We start from the raw sequence: 20,460 nt of genomic DNA, 5'->3' as shown, positions 1-20,460 counted from the left end.
TTGACCTTTGACCTTGACCTCATTTTCAAGGTCAGAGAGGTCACGGGGCTTCGTTTAAGTGGTCCCGCATCCCTATCTACATCCGTGAAGAAGTTGTGGGCTCGAACGACGACGTCGGAGACTTTCGGGGGCGAGAACCGTGCTTCGGGGTTCTCGGTTTCCCTCGGTCAACTTTTCTGTGCGAGAGCGTTTCATCTGGAATTCGTCGGCGAAGGTCTCGCCTCTCCACGACTCGCGGTCTAGTGAGAGTAGCGATAACGGGGTTTTCGACGTTAAGTCGCCGCCATTCGCAGAGCGGTCAAAGTTCAGAGTTGACATTCGTGATGCCGAGACCGGTCCAAAATTCCTTGCTGACCCATGTGATATTTCGATGCTATCTGAAGCGGGAAAGAGCGTATAAAAAGTGCCATTTTCTGGCCATTGTGGATGACCTTGACCTTTGACCTTGACCTACTTTTTCAAGGTCAAGGTCACCCAACCCGTCCCAGTGGGTTCCGTCTCTCTACGACGAAGACTTTAGGAGTCGTCAATTTGTAGGGGACAAATCGCAAAACATGAGGGGGCATTAACTCCCTTTAGGGGACACCGAATCCCTTCATTTGAAATTCTTCGCTTCTACTAATTACCCTCTATGTTTTAGAAAAGGTTTCATCCTCCTATCATTTACGGTTACAAAGTAGAAGTGCTAACAATGATTTCTGCGAAAGGTCAAATAACTCCGTAAGGGGTCAAAGTTCAATTACGCAGGGTGAACTGTATTCGTTTCTCAAGAAGTACTATATGATGGACTATAAAGTTTTTCGATAAGTCTTAAGACGAAGATTTTTTTTGACGGCAGGAAAATAATAATAATAATAATAATAATAATAAACAGAACAATAACAATAGGACTTTCCACTGAAAGGTGGAAAGCCCTAATAATAAACAGAACAATAACAATAGGACTTTCCACTGAAAGGTGGAAAGCCCTAATAAACAGAACAATAACAATAGGACTTTCCACAGAAAGGTGGAAAGCCCTAATAATTGAGACGAAAGTGCCACGTATTGAATACATTTGGCATTCCTAGGTCAGAATGGGAACTTGAGTCATGTAAGTGACATTTTCACGTTAAAAAATGCGCGTTTGCCTAAACTTGGATTTCTCGTATTCTGTTGATTTCTACATTTCAAGATTGGCAACTGACCAGGTGTAAAGGTGCACATTTTCCGTTCTCGGATGGAAAAAGGGGTGGGTTCGATTCCCCCGGTCAGTTCACAAGGAAATGTTGAGTCGCCGTGCGTAAAAAAAATCAATTTTCGCATTCGTCAAGGCGTAAAAGAATGGCAGGTGGTGAGTGTTTAAAACACTAGTGATCCTAATTGTTCGCGAACAATTAGAGGGCTTCCCACCTTCTAGCGGTTTTTCAGTAGTGTTGAAATGCTAAAAGCCCCCCCCCTACCCCACCCCACCCTCACCCCAAAAAAAAAAAAAAAAAAAACAAAAAAAAAAAAATGGATTTGGCTAGAAAAGAAATTCAAATTTGCCGCCTAAATTTGAGTGTTGAGGTGTGTTCAATGCTTGGTTTCGCATTAAGTACCCGTCAAATTTGAGGGAGAAAAGGGGTGTGGGTGTTGGGTAGCCAGCACATATGCACATATCAGGTAAAAGTGTAATAGGACTTGTGCAGGTGTTTGGGGTGACTTTAGACCTGTTAGATGTGATATTTGGAGGTGCAAAGAAACCGGATGTGCCATTTTCCTAGATTGTAGTAACTGCTGGTGCATGCTGGGAGTCTATACAAGCCTCATGTTGTCAGATGTTGTGAAGATGCACTGGATTTGACCGTGTGTGTTGTGGATTGTGGAATTGAATATACAGTTTGTAATGGCTCATCCTATGTGTTCTAATTCACGGAGACAATGTCTTTCAGTCATTTCACCCAAGGAGGCATGCATATACGGATTGATAGGCTTTGACAACAAACAACCAAAATGGCGGCCGGTGAATTAGAAAGTGTCTGAGTGCATGTAGGATATCTGAACGGAGAATAGGAGTACTGCATCCCATCTGATCCTGCAGGTAAGTGTTTATTTGTTTACAATGACAGTCGGGATGGAATGTCAATGAGTTCAACTGTCGAGTAAAGTTGCATCATCATTATCAAAAAAAAAACAACTTAGTCTTTATGTTGATGCAGGCAGACAATTGAATCTGGCCTATGTCTTTTCATGAATGTAAATGGAATTCATGTTTGATTGACAAGACAGTCAAGAAATGGAAGAAGTGGGTGTAGGTCAGATGTGTAGGTGTAGGTCAGATTAGCTAGAATCCTGTAATTGTTGCATGGCATGAGACCGGTCAAAATAGTGTATTGAAACAGCTGATCACAATCAGATCACTTGAAGGGTGGGGGATTTCTTCCTTGGGGACGACAGGCGTGATGGGTGGGTTGGCCTTACTCGTGGAGACTGGCCCCTGGATGCGTGACCTTGACCTTTGACCTTGACCCACTTTCAAGGTCAAACCTCAAAAATCCTGTTGTTGGGCATGAAACCGGTCAAAATAGTGTATTATAAACAGCTGATGACAGACAGATCACTTGAAGGGTGGGGGGTTTCTTCCTTGGGGACGACAGGCGTGATGGGTGGGTTGGCCTTACTCGTGGAGACTGGCCCCTGGATGCGTGACCTTGACCTTTGACCTTGACCCACTTTCAAGGTCAAACCTCAAAAATCCTGTTGTTGGGCATGAAACCGGTCAAAATAGTGTATTATAAACAGCTGAGGACAGACAGATCACTTGAAGGGTGGGGGGTTTCTTCCTTGGGGACGACAGGCGTGATGGGTGGGTTGGCCTTACTCGTGGAGACTGGCCCCTGGATGCGTGACCTTGACCTTTGACCTTGACCCACTTTCAAGGTCAAACCTCAAAAACACATGGGGGAGAAAGTGTGACCTTGACCTTTGACCTTGACCTCATTTTCAAGGTCAGAGAGGTCACGGGGCTTCGTTTAAGTGGTCCCGCATCCCTATCTACATCCGTGAAGAAGTTGTGGGCTCGAACGACGACGTCGGAGACTTTCGGGGGCGAGAACCGTGCTTCGGGGTTCTCGGTTTCCCTCGGTCAACTTTTCTGTGCGAGAGCGTTTCATCTGGAATTCGTCGGCGAAGGTCTCGCCTCTCCACGACTCGCGGTCTAGTGAGAGTAGCGATAACGGGGTTTTCGACGTTAAGTCGCCGCCATTCGCAGAGCGGTCAAAGTTCAGAGTTGACATTCGTGATGCCGAGACCGGTCCAAAATTCCTTGCTGACCCATGTGATATTTCGATGCTATCTGAAGCGGGAAAGAGCGTATAAAAAGTGCCATTTTCTGGCCATTGTGGATGACCTTGACCTTTGACCTTGACCTACTTTTTCAAGGTCAAGGTCACCCAACCCGTCCCAGTGGGTTCCGTCTCTCTACGACGAAGACTTTAGGAGTCGTCAATTTGTAGGGGACAAATCGCAAAACATGAGGGGGCATTAACTCCCTTTAGGGGACACCGAATCCCTTCATTTGAAATTCTTCGCTTCTACTAATTACCCTCTATGTTTTAGAAAAGGTTTCATCCTCCTATCATTTACGGTTACAAAGTAGAAGTGCTAACAATGATTTCTGCGAAAGGTCAAATAACTCCGTAAGGGGTCAAAGTTCAATTACGCAGGGTGAACTGTATTCGTTTCTCAAGAAGTACTATATGATGGACTATAAAGTTTTTCGATAAGTCTTAAGACGAAGATTTTTTTTGACGGCAGGAAAATAATAATAATAATAATAATAATAATAAACAGAACAATAACAATAGGACTTTCCACTGAAAGGTGGAAAGCCCTAATAATAAACAGAACAATAACAATAGGACTTTCCACTGAAAGGTGGAAAGCCCTAATAAACAGAACAATAACAATAGGACTTTCCACAGAAAGGTGGAAAGCCCTAATAATTGAGACGAAAGTGCCACGTATTGAATACATTTGGCATTCCTAGGTCAGAATGGGAACTTGAGTCATGTAAGTGACATTTTCACGTTAAAAAATGCGCGTTTGCCTAAACTTGGATTTCTCGTATTCTGTTGATTTCTACATTTCAAGATTGGCAACTGACCAGGTGTAAAGGTGCACATTTTCCGTTCTCGGATGGAAAAAGGGGTGGGTTCGATTCCCCCGGTCAGTTCACAAGGAAATGTTGAGTCGCCGTGCGTAAAAAAAATCAATTTTCGCATTCGTCAAGGCGTAAAAGAATGGCAGGTGGTGAGTGTTTAAAACACTAGTGATCCTAATTGTTCGCGAACAATTAGAGGGCTTCCCACCTTCTAGCGGTTTTTCAGTAGTGTTGAAATGCTAAAAGCCCCCCCCCTACCCCACCCCACCCTCACCCCAAAAAAAAAAAAAAAAAAAACAAAAAAAAAAAAATGGATTTGGCTAGAAAAGAAATTCAAATTTGCCGCCTAAATTTGAGTGTTGAGGTGTGTTCAATGCTTGGTTTCGCATTAAGTACCCGTCAAATTTGAGGGAGAAAAGGGGTGTGGGTGTTGGGTAGCCAGCACATATGCACATATCAGGTAAAAGTGTAATAGGACTTGTGCAGGTGTTTGGGGTGACTTTAGACCTGTTAGATGTGATATTTGGAGGTGCAAAGAAACCGGATGTGCCATTTTCCTAGATTGTAGTAACTGCTGGTGCATGCTGGGAGTCTATACAAGCCTCATGTTGTCAGATGTTGTGAAGATGCACTGGATTTGACCGTGTGTGTTGTGGATTGTGGAATTGAATATACAGTTTGTAATGGCTCATCCTATGTGTTCTAATTCACGGAGACAATGTCTTTCAGTCATTTCACCCAAGGAGGCATGCATATACGGATTGATAGGCTTTGACAACAAACAACCAAAATGGCGGCCGGTGAATTAGAAAGTGTCTGAGTGCATGTAGGATATCTGAACGGAGAATAGGAGTACTGCATCCCATCTGATCCTGCAGGTAAGTGTTTATTTGTTTACAATGACAGTCGGGATGGAATGTCAATGAGTTCAACTGTCGAGTAAAGTTGCATCATCATTATCAAAAAAAAAACAACTTAGTCTTTATGTTGATGCAGGCAGACAATTGAATCTGGCCTATGTCTTTTCATGAATGTAAATGGAATTCATGTTTGATTGACAAGACAGTCAAGAAATGGAAGAAGTGGGTGTAGGTCAGATGTGTAGGTGTAGGTCAGATTAGCTAGAATCCTGTAATTGTTGCATGGCATGAGACCGGTCAAAATAGTGTATTGAAACAGCTGATCACAATCAGATCACTTGAAGGGTGGGGGATTTCTTCCTTGGGGACGACAGGCGTGATGGGTGGGTTGGCCTTACTCGTGGAGACTGGCCCCTGGATGCGTGACCTTGACCTTTGACCTTGACCCACTTTCAAGGTCAAACCTCAAAAATCCTGTTGTTGGGCATGAAACCGGTCAAAATAGTGTATTATAAACAGCTGATGACAGACAGATCACTTGAAGGGTGGGGGGTTTCTTCCTTGGGGACGACAGGCGTGATGGGTGGGTTGGCCTTACTCGTGGAGACTGGCCCCTGGATGCGTGACCTTGACCTTTGACCTTGACCCACTTTCAAGGTCAAACCTCAAAAATCCTGTTGTTGGGCATGAAACCGGTCAAAATAGTGTATTATAAACAGCTGAGGACAGACAGATCACTTGAAGGGTGGGGGGTTTCTTCCTTGGGGACGACAGGCGTGATGGGTGGGTTGGCCTTACTCGTGGAGACTGGCCCCTGGATGCGTGACCTTGACCTTTGACCTTGACCCACTTTCAAGGTCAAACCTCAAAAACACATGGGGGAGAAAGTGTGACCTTGACCTTTGACCTTGACCTCATTTTCAAGGTCAGAGAGGTCACGGGGCTTCGTTTAAGTGGTCCCGCATCCCTATCTACATCCGTGAAGAAGTTGTGGGCTCGAACGACGACGTCGGAGACTTTCGGGGGCGAGAACCGTGCTTCGGGGTTCTCGGTTTCCCTCGGTCAACTTTTCTGTGCGAGAGCGTTTCATCTGGAATTCGTCGGCGAAGGTCTCGCCTCTCCACGACTCGCGGTCTAGTGAGAGTAGCGATAACGGGGTTTTCGACGTTAAGTCGCCGCCATTCGCAGAGCGGTCAAAGTTCAGAGTTGACATTCGTGATGCCGAGACCGGTCCAAAATTCCTTGCTGACCCATGTGATATTTCGATGCTATCTGAAGCGGGAAAGAGCGTATAAAAAGTGCCATTTTCTGGCCATTGTGGATGACCTTGACCTTTGACCTTGACCTACTTTTTCAAGGTCAAGGTCACCCAACCCGTCCCAGTGGGTTCCGTCTCTCTACGACGAAGACTTTAGGAGTCGTCAATTTGTAGGGGACAAATCGCAAAACATGAGGGGGCATTAACTCCCTTTAGGGGACACCGAATCCCTTCATTTGAAATTCTTCGCTTCTACTAATTACCCTCTATGTTTTAGAAAAGGTTTCATCCTCCTATCATTTACGGTTACAAAGTAGAAGTGCTAACAATGATTTCTGCGAAAGGTCAAATAACTCCGTAAGGGGTCAAAGTTCAATTACGCAGGGTGAACTGTATTCGTTTCTCAAGAAGTACTATATGATGGACTATAAAGTTTTTCGATAAGTCTTAAGACGAAGATTTTTTTTGACGGCAGGAAAATAATAATAATAATAATAATAATAATAAACAGAACAATAACAATAGGACTTTCCACTGAAAGGTGGAAAGCCCTAATAATAAACAGAACAATAACAATAGGACTTTCCACTGAAAGGTGGAAAGCCCTAATAAACAGAACAATAACAATAGGACTTTCCACAGAAAGGTGGAAAGCCCTAATAATTGAGACGAAAGTGCCACGTATTGAATACATTTGGCATTCCTAGGTCAGAATGGGAACTTGAGTCATGTAAGTGACATTTTCACGTTAAAAAATGCGCGTTTGCCTAAACTTGGATTTCTCGTATTCTGTTGATTTCTACATTTCAAGATTGGCAACTGACCAGGTGTAAAGGTGCACATTTTCCGTTCTCGGATGGAAAAAGGGGTGGGTTCGATTCCCCCGGTCAGTTCACAAGGAAATGTTGAGTCGCCGTGCGTAAAAAAAATCAATTTTCGCATTCGTCAAGGCGTAAAAGAATGGCAGGTGGTGAGTGTTTAAAACACTAGTGATCCTAATTGTTCGCGAACAATTAGAGGGCTTCCCACCTTCTAGCGGTTTTTCAGTAGTGTTGAAATGCTAAAAGCCCCCCCCCTACCCCACCCCACCCTCACCCCAAAAAAAAAAAAAAAAAAAACAAAAAAAAAAAAATGGATTTGGCTAGAAAAGAAATTCAAATTTGCCGCCTAAATTTGAGTGTTGAGGTGTGTTCAATGCTTGGTTTCGCATTAAGTACCCGTCAAATTTGAGGGAGAAAAGGGGTGTGGGTGTTGGGTAGCCAGCACATATGCACATATCAGGTAAAAGTGTAATAGGACTTGTGCAGGTGTTTGGGGTGACTTTAGACCTGTTAGATGTGATATTTGGAGGTGCAAAGAAACCGGATGTGCCATTTTCCTAGATTGTAGTAACTGCTGGTGCATGCTGGGAGTCTATACAAGCCTCATGTTGTCAGATGTTGTGAAGATGCACTGGATTTGACCGTGTGTGTTGTGGATTGTGGAATTGAATATACAGTTTGTAATGGCTCATCCTATGTGTTCTAATTCACGGAGACAATGTCTTTCAGTCATTTCACCCAAGGAGGCATGCATATACGGATTGATAGGCTTTGACAACAAACAACCAAAATGGCGGCCGGTGAATTAGAAAGTGTCTGAGTGCATGTAGGATATCTGAACGGAGAATAGGAGTACTGCATCCCATCTGATCCTGCAGGTAAGTGTTTATTTGTTTACAATGACAGTCGGGATGGAATGTCAATGAGTTCAACTGTCGAGTAAAGTTGCATCATCATTATCAAAAAAAAAACAACTTAGTCTTTATGTTGATGCAGGCAGACAATTGAATCTGGCCTATGTCTTTTCATGAATGTAAATGGAATTCATGTTTGATTGACAAGACAGTCAAGAAATGGAAGAAGTGGGTGTAGGTCAGATGTGTAGGTGTAGGTCAGATTAGCTAGAATCCTGTAATTGTTGCATGGCATGAGACCGGTCAAAATAGTGTATTGAAACAGCTGATCACAATCAGATCACTTGAAGGGTGGGGGATTTCTTCCTTGGGGACGACAGGCGTGATGGGTGGGTTGGCCTTACTCGTGGAGACTGGCCCCTGGATGCGTGACCTTGACCTTTGACCTTGACCCACTTTCAAGGTCAAACCTTAAAAATCCTGTTGTTGGGCATGAAACCGGTCAAAATAGTGTATTATAAACAGCTGAGGACAGACAGATCACTTGAAGGGTGGGGGGTTTCTTCCTTGGGGACGACAGGCGTGATGGGTGGGTTGGCCTTACTCGTGGAGACTGGCCCCTGGATGCGTGACCTTGACCTTTGACCTTGACCCACTTTCAAGGTCAAACCTCAAAAATCCTGTTGTTGGGCATGAAACCGGTCAAAATAGTGTATTATAAACAGCTGAGGACAGACAGATCACTTGAAGGGTGGGGGGTTTCTTCCTTGGGGACGACAGGCGTGATGGGTGGGTTGGCCTTACTCGTGGAGACTGGCCCCTGGATGCGTGACCTTGACCTTTGACCTTGACCCACTTTCAAGGTCAAACCTCAAAAACACATGGGGGAGAAAGTGTGACCTTGACCTTTGACCTTGACCTCATTTTCAAGGTCAGAGAGGTCACGGGGCTTCGTTTAAGTGGTCCCGCATCCCTATCTACATCCGTGAAGAAGTTGTGGGCTCGAACGACGACGTCGGAGACTTTCGGGGGCGAGAACCGTGCTTCGGGGTTCTCGGTTTCCCTCGGTCAACTTTTCTGTGCGAGAGCGTTTCATCTGGAATTCGTCGGCGAAGGTCTCGCCTCTCCACGACTCGCGGTCTAGTGAGAGTAGCGATAACGGGGTTTTCGACGTTAAGTCGCCGCCATTCGCAGAGCGGTCAAAGTTCAGAGTTGACATTCGTGATGCCGAGACCGGTCCAAAATTCCTTGCTGACCCATGTGATATTTCGATGCTATCTGAAGCGGGAAAGAGCGTATAAAAAGTGCCATTTTCTGGCCATTGTGGATGACCTTGACCTTTGACCTTGACCTACTTTTTCAAGGTCAAGGTCACCCAACCCGTCCCAGTGGGTTCCGTCTCTCTACGACGAAGACTTTAGGAGTCGTCAATTTGTAGGGGACAAATCGCAAAACATGAGGGGGCATTAACTCCCTTTAGGGGACACCGAATCCCTTCATTTGAAATTCTTCGCTTCTACTAATTACCCTCTATGTTTTAGAAAAGGTTTCATCCTCCTATCATTTACGGTTACAAAGTAGAAGTGCTAACAATGATTTCTGCGAAAGGTCAAATAACTCCGTAAGGGGTCAAAGTTCAATTACGCAGGGTGAACTGTATTCGTTTCTCAAGAAGTACTATATGATGGACTATAAAGTTTTTCGATAAGTCTTAAGACGAAGATTTTTTTTGACGGCAGGAAAATAATAATAATAATAATAATAATAATAAACAGAACAATAACAATAGGACTTTCCACTGAAAGGTGGAAAGCCCTAATAATAAACAGAACAATAACAATAGGACTTTCCACTGAAAGGTGGAAAGCCCTAATAAACAGAACAATAACAATAGGACTTTCCACAGAAAGGTGGAAAGCCCTAATAATTGAGACGAAAGTGCCACGTATTGAATACATTTGGCATTCCTAGGTCAGAATGGGAACTTGAGTCATGTAAGTGACATTTTCACGTTAAAAAATGCGCGTTTGCCTAAACTTGGATTTCTCGTATTCTGTTGATTTCTACATTTCAAGATTGGCAACTGACCAGGTGTAAAGGTGCACATTTTCCGTTCTCGGATGGAAAAAGGGGTGGGTTCGATTCCCCCGGTCAGTTCACAAGGAAATGTTGAGTCGCCGTGCGTAAAAAAAATCAATTTTCGCATTCGTCAAGGCGTAAAAGAATGGCAGGTGGTGAGTGTTTAAAACACTAGTGATCCTAATTGTTCGCGAACAATTAGAGGGCTTCCCACCTTCTAGCGGTTTTTCAGTAGTGTTGAAATGCTAAAAGCCCCCCCCCTACCCCACCCCACCCTCACCCCAAAAAAAAAAAAAAAAAAAACAAAAAAAAAAAAATGGATTTGGCTAGAAAAGAAATTCAAATTTGCCGCCTAAATTTGAGTGTTGAGGTGTGTTCAATGCTTGGTTTCGCATTAAGTACCCGTCAAATTTGAGGGAGAAAAGGGGTGTGGGTGTTGGGTAGCCAGCACATATGCACATATCAGGTAAAAGTGTAATAGGACTTGTGCAGGTGTTTGGGGTGACTTTAGACCTGTTAGATGTGATATTTGGAGGTGCAAAGAAACCGGATGTGCCATTTTCCTAGATTGTAGTAACTGCTGGTGCATGCTGGGAGTCTATACAAGCCTCATGTTGTCAGATGTTGTGAAGATGCACTGGATTTGACCGTGTGTGTTGTGGATTGTGGAATTGAATATACAGTTTGTAATGGCTCATCCTATGTGTTCTAATTCACGGAGACAATGTCTTTCAGTCATTTCACCCAAGGAGGCATGCATATACGGATTGATAGGCTTTGACAACAAACAACCAAAATGGCGGCCGGTGAATTAGAAAGTGTCTGAGTGCATGTAGGATATCTGAACGGAGAATAGGAGTACTGCATCCCATCTGATCCTGCAGGTAAGTGTTTATTTGTTTACAATGACAGTCGGGATGGAATGTCAATGAGTTCAACTGTCGAGTAAAGTTGCATCATCATTATCAAAAAAAAAACAACTTAGTCTTTATGTTGATGCAGGCAGACAATTGAATCTGGCCTATGTCTTTTCATGAATGTAAATGGAATTCATGTTTGATTGACAAGACAGTCAAGAAATGGAAGAAGTGGGTGTAGGTCAGATGTGTAGGTGTAGGTCAGATTAGCTAGAATCCTGTAATTGTTGCATGGCATGAGACCGGTCAAAATAGTGTATTGAAACAGCTGATCACAATCAGATCACTTGAAGGGTGGGGGATTTCTTCCTTGGGGACGACAGGCGTGATGGGTGGGTTGGCCTTACTCGTGGAGACTGGCCCCTGGATGCGTGACCTTGACCTTTGACCTTGACCCACTTTCAAGGTCAAACCTTAAAAATCCTGTTGTTGGGCATGAAACCGGTCAAAATAGTGTATTATAAACAGCTGAGGACAGACAGATCACTTGAAGGGTGGGGGGTTTCTTCCTTGGGGACGACAGGCGTGATGGGTGGGTTGGCCTTACTCGTGGAGACTGGCCCCTGGATGCGTGACCTTGACCTTTGACCTTGACCCACTTTCAAGGTCAAACCTCAAAAATCCTGTTGTTGGGCATGAAACCGGTCAAAATAGTGTATTATAAACAGCTGAGGACAGACAGATCACTTGAAGGGTGGGGGGTTTCTTCCTTGGGGACGACAGGCGTGATGGGTGGGTTGGCCTTACTCGTGGAGACTGGCCCCTGGATGCGTGACCTTGACCTTTGACCTTGACCCACTTTCAAGGTCAAACCTCAAAAACACATGGGGGAGAAAGTGTGACCTTGACCTTTGACCTTGACCTCATTTTCAAGGTCAGAGAGGTCACGGGGCTTCGTTTAAGTGGTCCCGCATCCCTATCTACATCCGTGAAGAAGTTGTGGGCTCGAACGACGACGTCGGAGACTTTCGGGGGCGAGAACCGTGCTTCGGGGTTCTCGGTTTCCCTCGGTCAACTTTTCTGTGCGAGAGCGTTTCATCTGGAATTCGTCGGCGAAGGTCTCGCCTCTCCACGACTCGCGGTCTAGTGAGAGTAGCGATAACGGGGTTTTCGACGTTAAGTCGCCGCCATTCGCAGAGCGGTCAAAGTTCAGAGTTGACATTCGTGATGCCGAGACCGGTCCAAAATTCCTTGCTGACCCATGTGATATTTCGATGCTATCTGAAGCGGGAAAGAGCGTATAAAAAGTGCCATTTTCTGGCCATTGTGGATGACCTTGACCTTTGACCTTGACCTACTTTTTCAAGGTCAAGGTCACCCAACCCGTCCCAGTGGGTTCCGTCTCTCTACGACGAAGACTTTAGGAGTCGTCAATTTGTAGGGGACAAATCGCAAAACATGAGGGGGCATTAACTCCCTTTAGGGGACACCGAATCCCTTCATTTGAAATTCTTCGCTTCTACTAATTACCCTCTATGTTTTAGAAAAGGTTTCATCCTCCTATCATTTACGGTTACAAAGTAGAAGTGCTAACAATGATTTCTGCGAAAGGTCAAATAACTCCGTAAGGGGTCAAAGTTCAATTACGCAGGGTGAACTGTATTCGTTTCTCAAGAAGTACTATATGATGGACTATAAAGTTTTTCGATAAGTCTTAAGACGAAGATTTTTTTTGACGGCAGGAAAATAATAATAATAATAATAATAATAATAAACAGAACAATAACAATAGGACTTTCCACTGAAAGGTGGAAAGCCCTAATAATAAACAGAACAATAACAATAGGACTTTCCACTGAAAGGTGGAAAGCCCTAATAAACAGAACAATAACAATAGGACTTTCCACAGAAAGGTGGAAAGCCCTAATAATTGAGACGAAAGTGCCACGTATTGAATACATTTGGCATTCCTAGGTCAGAATGGGAACTTGAGTCATGTAAGTGACATTTTCACGTTAAAAAATGCGCGTTTGCCTAAACTTGGATTTCTCGTATTCTGTTGATTTCTACATTTCAAGATTGGCAACTGACCAGGTGTAAAGGTGCACATTTTCCGTTCTCGGATGGAAAAAGGGGTGGGTTCGATTCCCCCGGTCAGTTCACAAGGAAATGTTGAGTCGCCGTGCGTAAAAAAAATCAATTTTCGCATTCGTCAAGGCGTAAAAGAATGGCAGGTGGTGAGTGTTTAAAACACTAGTGATCCTAATTGTTCGCGAACAATTAGAGGGCTTCCCACCTTCTAGCGGTTTTTCAGTAGTGTTGAAATGCTAAAAGCCCCCCCCCTACCCCACCCCACCCTCACCCCAAAAAAAAAAAAAAAAAAAACAAAAAAAAAAAAATGGATTTGGCTAGAAAAGAAATTCAAATTTGCCGCCTAAATTTGAGTGTTGAGGTGTGTTCAATGCTTGGTTTCGCATTAAGTACCCGTCAAATTTGAGGGAGAAAAGGGGTGTGGGTGTTGGGTAGCCAGCACATATGCACATATCAGGTAAAAGTGTAATAGGACTTGTGCAGGTGTTTGGGGTGACTTTAGACCTGTTAGATGTGATATTTGGAGGTGCAAAGAAACCGGATGTGCCATTTTCCTAGATTGTAGTAACTGCTGGTGCATGCTGGGAGTCTATACAAGCCTCATGTTGTCAGATGTTGTGAAGATGCACTGGATTTGACCGTGTGTGTTGTGGATTGTGGAATTGAATATACAGTTTGTAATGGCTCATCCTATGTGTTCTAATTCACGGAGACAATGTCTTTCAGTCATTTCACCCAAGGAGGCATGCATATACGGATTGATAGGCTTTGACAACAAACAACCAAAATGGCGGCCGGTGAATTAGAAAGTGTCTGAGTGCATGTAGGATATCTGAACGGAGAATAGGAGTACTGCATCCCATCTGATCCTGCAGGTAAGTGTTTATTTGTTTACAATGACAGTCGGGATGGAATGTCAATGAGTTCAACTGTCGAGTAAAGTTGCATCATCATTATCAAAAAAAAAACAACTTAGTCTTTATGTTGATGCAGGCAGACAATTGAATCTGGCCTATGTCTTTTCATGAATGTAAATGGAATTCATGTTTGATTGACAAGACAGTCAAGAAATGGAAGAAGTGGGTGTAGGTCAGATGTGTAGGTGTAGGTCAGATTAGCTAGAATCCTGTAATTGTTGCATGGCATGAGACCGGTCAAAATAGTGTATTGAAACAGCTGATCACAATCAGATCACTTGAAGGGTGGGGGATTTCTTCCTTGGGGACGACAGGCGTGATGGGTGGGTTGGCCTTACTCGTGGAGACTGGCCCCTGGATGCGTGACCTTGACCTTTGACCTTGACCCACTTTCAAGGTCAAACCTTAAAAATCCTGTTGTTGGGCATGAAACCGGTCAAAATAGTGTATTATAAACAGCTGAGGACAGACAGATCACTTGAAGGGTGGGGGGTTTCTTCCTTGGGGACGACAGGCGTGATGGGTGGGTTGGCCTTACTCGTGGAGACTGGCCCCTGGATGCGTGACCTTGACCTTTGACCTTGACCCACTTTCAAGGTCAAACCTCAAAAATCCTGTTGTTGGGCATGAAACCGGTCAAAATAGTGTATTATAAACAGCTGAGGACAGACAGATCACTTGAAGGGTGGGGGGTTTCTTCCTTGGGGACGACAGGCGTGATGGGTGGGTTGGCCTTACTCGTGGAGACTGGCCCCTGGATGCGTGACCTTGACCTTTGACCTTGACCCACTTTCAAGGTCAAACCTCAAAAACACATGGGGGAGAAAGTGTGACCTTGACCTTTGACCTTGACCTCATTTTCAAGGTCAGAGAGGTCACGGGGCTTCGTTTAAGTGGTCCCGCATCCCTATCTACATCCGTGAAGAAGTTGTGGGCTCGAACGACGACGTCGGAGACTTTCGGGGGCGAGAACCGTGCTTCGGGGTTCTCGGTTTCCCTCGGTCAACTTTTCTGTGCGAGAGCGTTTCATCTGGAATTCGTCGGCGAAGGTCTCGCCTCTCCACGACTCGCGGTCTAGTGAGAGTAGCGATAACGGGGTTTTCGACGTTAAGTCGCCGCCATTCGCAGAGCGGTCAAAGTTCAGAGTTGACATTCGTGATGCCGAGACCGGTCCAAAATTCCTTGCTGACCCATGTGATATTTCGATGCTATCTGAAGCGGGAAAGAGCGTATAAAAAGTGCCATTTTCTGGCCATTGTGGATGACCTTGACCTTTGACCTTGACCTACTTTTTCAAGGTCAAGGTCACCCAACCCGTCCCAGTGGGTTCCGTCTCTCTACGACGAAGACTTTAGGAGTCGTCAATTTGTAGGGGACAAATCGCAAAACATGAGGGGGCATTAACTCCCTTTAGGGGACACCGAATCCCTTCATTTGAAATTCTTCGCTTCTACTAATTACCCTCTATGTTTTAGAAAAGGTTTCATCCTCCTATCATTTACGGTTACAAAGTAGAAGTGCTAACAATGATTTCTGCGAAAGGTCAAATAACTCCGTAAGGGGTCAAAGTTCAATTACGCAGGGTGAACTGTATTCGTTTCTCAAGAAGTACTATATGATGGACTATAAAGTTTTTCGATAAGTCTTAAGACGAAGATTTTTTTTGACGGCAGGAAAATAATAATAATAATAATAATAATAATAAACAGAACAATAACAATAGGACTTTCCACTGAAAGGTGGAAAGCCCTAATAATAAACAGAACAATAACAATAGGACTTTCCACTGAAAGGTGGAAAGCCCTAATAAACAGAACAATAACAATAGGACTTTCCACAGAAAGGTGGAAAGCCCTAATAATTGAGACGAAAGTGCCACGTATTGAATACATTTGGCATTCCTAGGTCAGAATGGGAACTTGAGTCATGTAAGTGACATTTTCACGTTAAAAAATGCGCGTTTGCCTAAACTTGGATTTCTCGTATTCTGTTGATTTCTACATTTCAAGATTGGCAACTGACCAGGTGTAAAGGTGCACATTTTCCGTTCTCGGATGGAAAAAGGGGTGGGTTCGATTCCCCCGGTCAGTTCACAAGGAAATGTTGAGTCGCCGTGCGTAAAAAAAATCAATTTTCGCATTCGTCAAGGCGTAAAAGAATGGCAGGTGGTGAGTGTTTAAAACACTAGTGATCCTAATTGTTCGCGAACAATTAGAGGGCTTCCCACCTTCTAGCGGTTTTTCAGTAGTGTTGAAATGCTAAAAGCCCCCCCCCTACCCCACCCCACCCTCACCCCAAAAAAAAAAAAAAAAAAAACAAAAAAAAAAAAATGGATTTGGCTAGAAAAGAAATTCAAATTTGCCGCCTAAATTTGAGTGTTGAGGTGTGTTCAATGCTTGGTTTCGCATTAAGTACCCGTCAAATTTGAGGGAGAAAAGGGGTGTGGGTGTTGGGTAGCCAGCACATATGCACATATCAGGTAAAAGTGTAATAGGACTTGTGCAGGTGTTTGGGGTGACTTTAGACCTGTTAGATGTGATATTTGGAGGTGCAAAGAAACCGGATGTGCCATTTTCCTAGATTGTAGTAACTGCTGGTGCATGCTGGGAGTCTATACAAGCCTCATGTTGTCAGATGTTGTGAAGATGCACTGGATTTGACCGTGTGTGTTGTGGATTGTGGAATTGAATATACAGTTTGTAATGGCTCATCCTATGTGTTCTAATTCACGGAGACAATGTCTTTCAGTCATTTCACCCAAGGAGGCATGCATATACGGATTGATAGGCTTTGACAACAAACAACCAAAATGGCGGCCGGTGAATTAGAAAGTGTCTGAGTGCATGTAGGATATCTGAACGGAGAATAGGAGTACTGCATCCCATCTGATCCTGCAGGTAAGTGTTTATTTGTTTACAATGACAGTCGGGATGGAATGTCAATGAGTTCAACTGTCGAGTAAAGTTGCATCATCATTATCAAAAAAAAAACAACTTAGTCTTTATGTTGATGCAGGCAGACAATTGAATCTGGCCTATGTCTTTTCATGAATGTAAATGGAATTCATGTTTGATTGACAAGACAGTCAAGAAATGGAAGAAGTGGGTGTAGGTCAGATGTGTAGGTGTAGGTCAGATTAGCTAGAATCCTGTAATTGTTGCATGGCATGAGACCGGTCAAAATAGTGTATTGAAACAGCTGATCACAATCAGATCACTTGAAGGGTGGGGGATTTCTTCCTTGGGGACGACAGGCGTGATGGGTGGGTTGGCCTTACTCGTGGAGACTGGCCCCTGGATGCGTGACCTTGACCTTTGACCTTGACCCACTTTCAAGGTCAAACCTCAAAAATCCTGTTGTTGGGCATGAAACCGGTCAAAATAGTGTATTATAAACAGCTGATGACAGACAGATCACTTGAAGGGTGGGGGGTTTCTTCCTTGGGGACGACAGGCGTGATGGGTGGGTTGGCCTTACTCGTGGAGACTGGCCCCTGGATGCGTGACCTTGACCTTTGACCTTGACCCACTTTCAAGGTCAAACCTCAAAAATCCTGTTGTTGGGCATGAAACCGGTCAAAATAGTGTATTATAAACAGCTGAGGACAGACAGATCACTTGAAGGGTGGGGGGTTTCTTCCTTGGGGACGACAGGCGTGATGGGTGGGTTGGCCTTACTCGTGGAGACTGGCCCCTGGATGCGTGACCTTGACCTTTGACCTTGACCCACTTTCAAGGTCAAACCTCAAAAACACATGGGGGAGAAAGTGTGACCTTGACCTTTGACCTTGACCTCATTTTCAAGGTCAGAGAGGTCACGGGGCTTCGTTTAAGTGGTCCCGCATCCCTATCTACATCCGTGAAGAAGTTGTGGGCTCGAACGACGACGTCGGAGACTTTCGGGGGCGAGAACCGTGCTTCGGGGTTCTCGGTTTCCCTCGGTCAACTTTTCTGTGCGAGAGCGTTTCATCTGGAATTCGTCGGCGAAGGTCTCGCCTCTCCACGACTCGCGGTCTAGTGAGAGTAGCGATAACGGGGTTTTCGACGTTAAGTCGCCGCCATTCGCAGAGCGGTCAAAGTTCAGAGTTGACATTCGTGATGCCGAGACCGGTCCAAAATTCCTTGCTGACCCATGTGATATTTCGATGCTATCTGAAGCGGGAAAGAGCGTATAAAAAGTGCCATTTTCTGGCCATTGTGGATGACCTTGACCTTTGACCTTGACCTACTTTTTCAAGGTCAAGGTCACCCAACCCGTCCCAGTGGGTTCCGTCTCTCTACGACGAAGACTTTAGGAGTCGTCAATTTGTAGGGGACAAATCGCAAAACATGAGGGGGCATTAACTCCCTTTAGGGGACACCGAATCCCTTCATTTGAAATTCTTCGCTTCTACTAATTACCCTCTATGTTTTAGAAAAGGTTTCATCCTCCTATCATTTACGGTTACAAAGTAGAAGTGCTAACAATGATTTCTGCGAAAGGTCAAATAACTCCGTAAGGGGTCAAAGTTCAATTACGCAGGGTGAACTGTATTCGTTTCTCAAGAAGTACTATATGATGGACTATAAAGTTTTTCGATAAGTCTTAAGACGAAGATTTTTTTTGACGGCAGGAAAATAATAATAATAATAATAATAATAATAAACAGAACAATAACAATAGGACTTTCCACTGAAAGGTGGAAAGCCCTAATAATAAACAGAACAATAACAATAGGACTTTCCACTGAAAGGTGGAAAGCCCTAATAAACAGAACAATAACAATAGGACTTTCCACAGAAAGGTGGAAAGCCCTAATAATTGAGACGAAAGTGCCACGTATTGAATACATTTGGCATTCCTAGGTCAGAATGGGAACTTGAGTCATGTAAGTGACATTTTCACGTTAAAAAATGCGCGTTTGCCTAAACTTGGATTTCTCGTATTCTGTTGATTTCTACATTTCAAGATTGGCAACTGACCAGGTGTAAAGGTGCACATTTTCCGTTCTCGGATGGAAAAAGGGGTGGGTTCGATTCCCCCGGTCAGTTCACAAGGAAATGTTGAGTCGCCGTGCGTAAAAAAAATCAATTTTCGCATTCGTCAAGGCGTAAAAGAATGGCAGGTGGTGAGTGTTTAAAACACTAGTGATCCTAATTGTTCGCGAACAATTAGAGGGCTTCCCACCTTCTAGCGGTTTTTCAGTAGTGTTGAAATGCTAAAAGCCCCCCCCCTACCCCACCCCACCCTCACCCCAAAAAAAAAAAAAAAAAAAACAAAAAAAAAAAAATGGATTTGGCTAGAAAAGAAATTCAAATTTGCCGCCTAAATTTGAGTGTTGAGGTGTGTTCAATGCTTGGTTTCGCATTAAGTACCCGTCAAATTTGAGGGAGAAAAGGGGTGTGGGTGTTGGGTAGCCAGCACATATGCACATATCAGGTAAAAGTGTAATAGGACTTGTGCAGGTGTTTGGGGTGACTTTAGACCTGTTAGATGTGATATTTGGAGGTGCAAAGAAACCGGATGTGCCATTTTCCTAGATTGTAGTAACTGCTGGTGCATGCTGGGAGTCTATACAAGCCTCATGTTGTCAGATGTTGTGAAGATGCACTGGATTTGACCGTGTGTGTTGTGGATTGTGGAATTGAATATACAGTTTGTAATGGCTCATCCTATGTGTTCTAATTCACGGAGACAATGTCTTTCAGTCATTTCACCCAAGGAGGCATGCATATACGGATTGATAGGCTTTGACAACAAACAACCAAAATGGCGGCCGGTGAATTAGAAAGTGTCTGAGTGCATGTAGGATATCTGAACGGAGAATAGGAGTACTGCATCCCATCTGATCCTGCAGGTAAGTGTTTATTTGTTTACAATGACAGTCGGGATGGAATGTCAATGAGTTCAACTGTCGAGTAAAGTTGCATCATCATTATCAAAAAAAAAACAACTTAGTCTTTATGTTGATGCAGGCAGACAATTGAATCTGGCCTATGTCTTTTCATGAATGTAAATGGAATTCATGTTTGATTGACAAGACAGTCAAGAAATGGAAGAAGTGGGTGTAGGTCAGATGTGTAGGTGTAGGTCAGATTAGCTAGAATCCTGTAATTGTTGCATGGCATGAGACCGGTCAAAATAGTGTATTGAAACAGCTGATCACAATCAGATCACTTGAAGGGTGGGGGATTTCTTCCTTGGGGACGACAGGCGTGATGGGTGGGTTGGCCTTACTCGTGGAGACTGGCCCCTGGATGCGTGACCTTGACCTTTGACCTTGACCCACTTTCAAGGTCAAACCTCAAAAATCCTGTTGTTGGGCATGAAACCGGTCAAAATAGTGTATTATAAACAGCTGAGGACAGACAGATCACTTGAAGGGTGGGGGGTTTCTTCCTTGGGGACGACAGGCGTGATGGGTGGGTTGGCCTTACTCGTGGAGACTGGCCCCTGGATGCGTGACCTTGACCTTTGACCTTGACCCACTTTCAAGGTCAAACCTCAAAAATCCTGTTGTTGGGCATGAAACCGGTCAAAATAGTGTATTATAAACAGCTGAGGACAGACAGATCACTTGAAGGGTGGGGGGTTTCTTCCTTGGGGACGACAGGCGTGATG

At 44.2% G+C, this 20,460-nt stretch overlaps 1 protein-coding gene across 1 annotated transcript in view; it reads left to right on the top strand.

Annotated features, from left to right (window-relative positions):
• The window catches only part of LOC130050809 (uncharacterized), a 355,157-nt gene that overhangs the window by 134,831 nt on the left and 199,866 nt on the right, over window positions 1-20,460 (top strand). The gene's annotated exons all lie outside the window — the stretch shown is intronic.

The sequence above is a fragment of the Ostrea edulis genome, chromosome 10, assembly GCF_947568905.1.
Source record: "Ostrea edulis chromosome 10, xbOstEdul1.1, whole genome shotgun sequence".
Taxonomy (NCBI): Eukaryota; Metazoa; Mollusca; class Bivalvia; order Ostreida; family Ostreidae; genus Ostrea; species Ostrea edulis.
The sequence above is the reverse complement of the archived record's forward strand: the minus strand, read 5'-3'. Positions and strand labels throughout refer to the sequence as shown.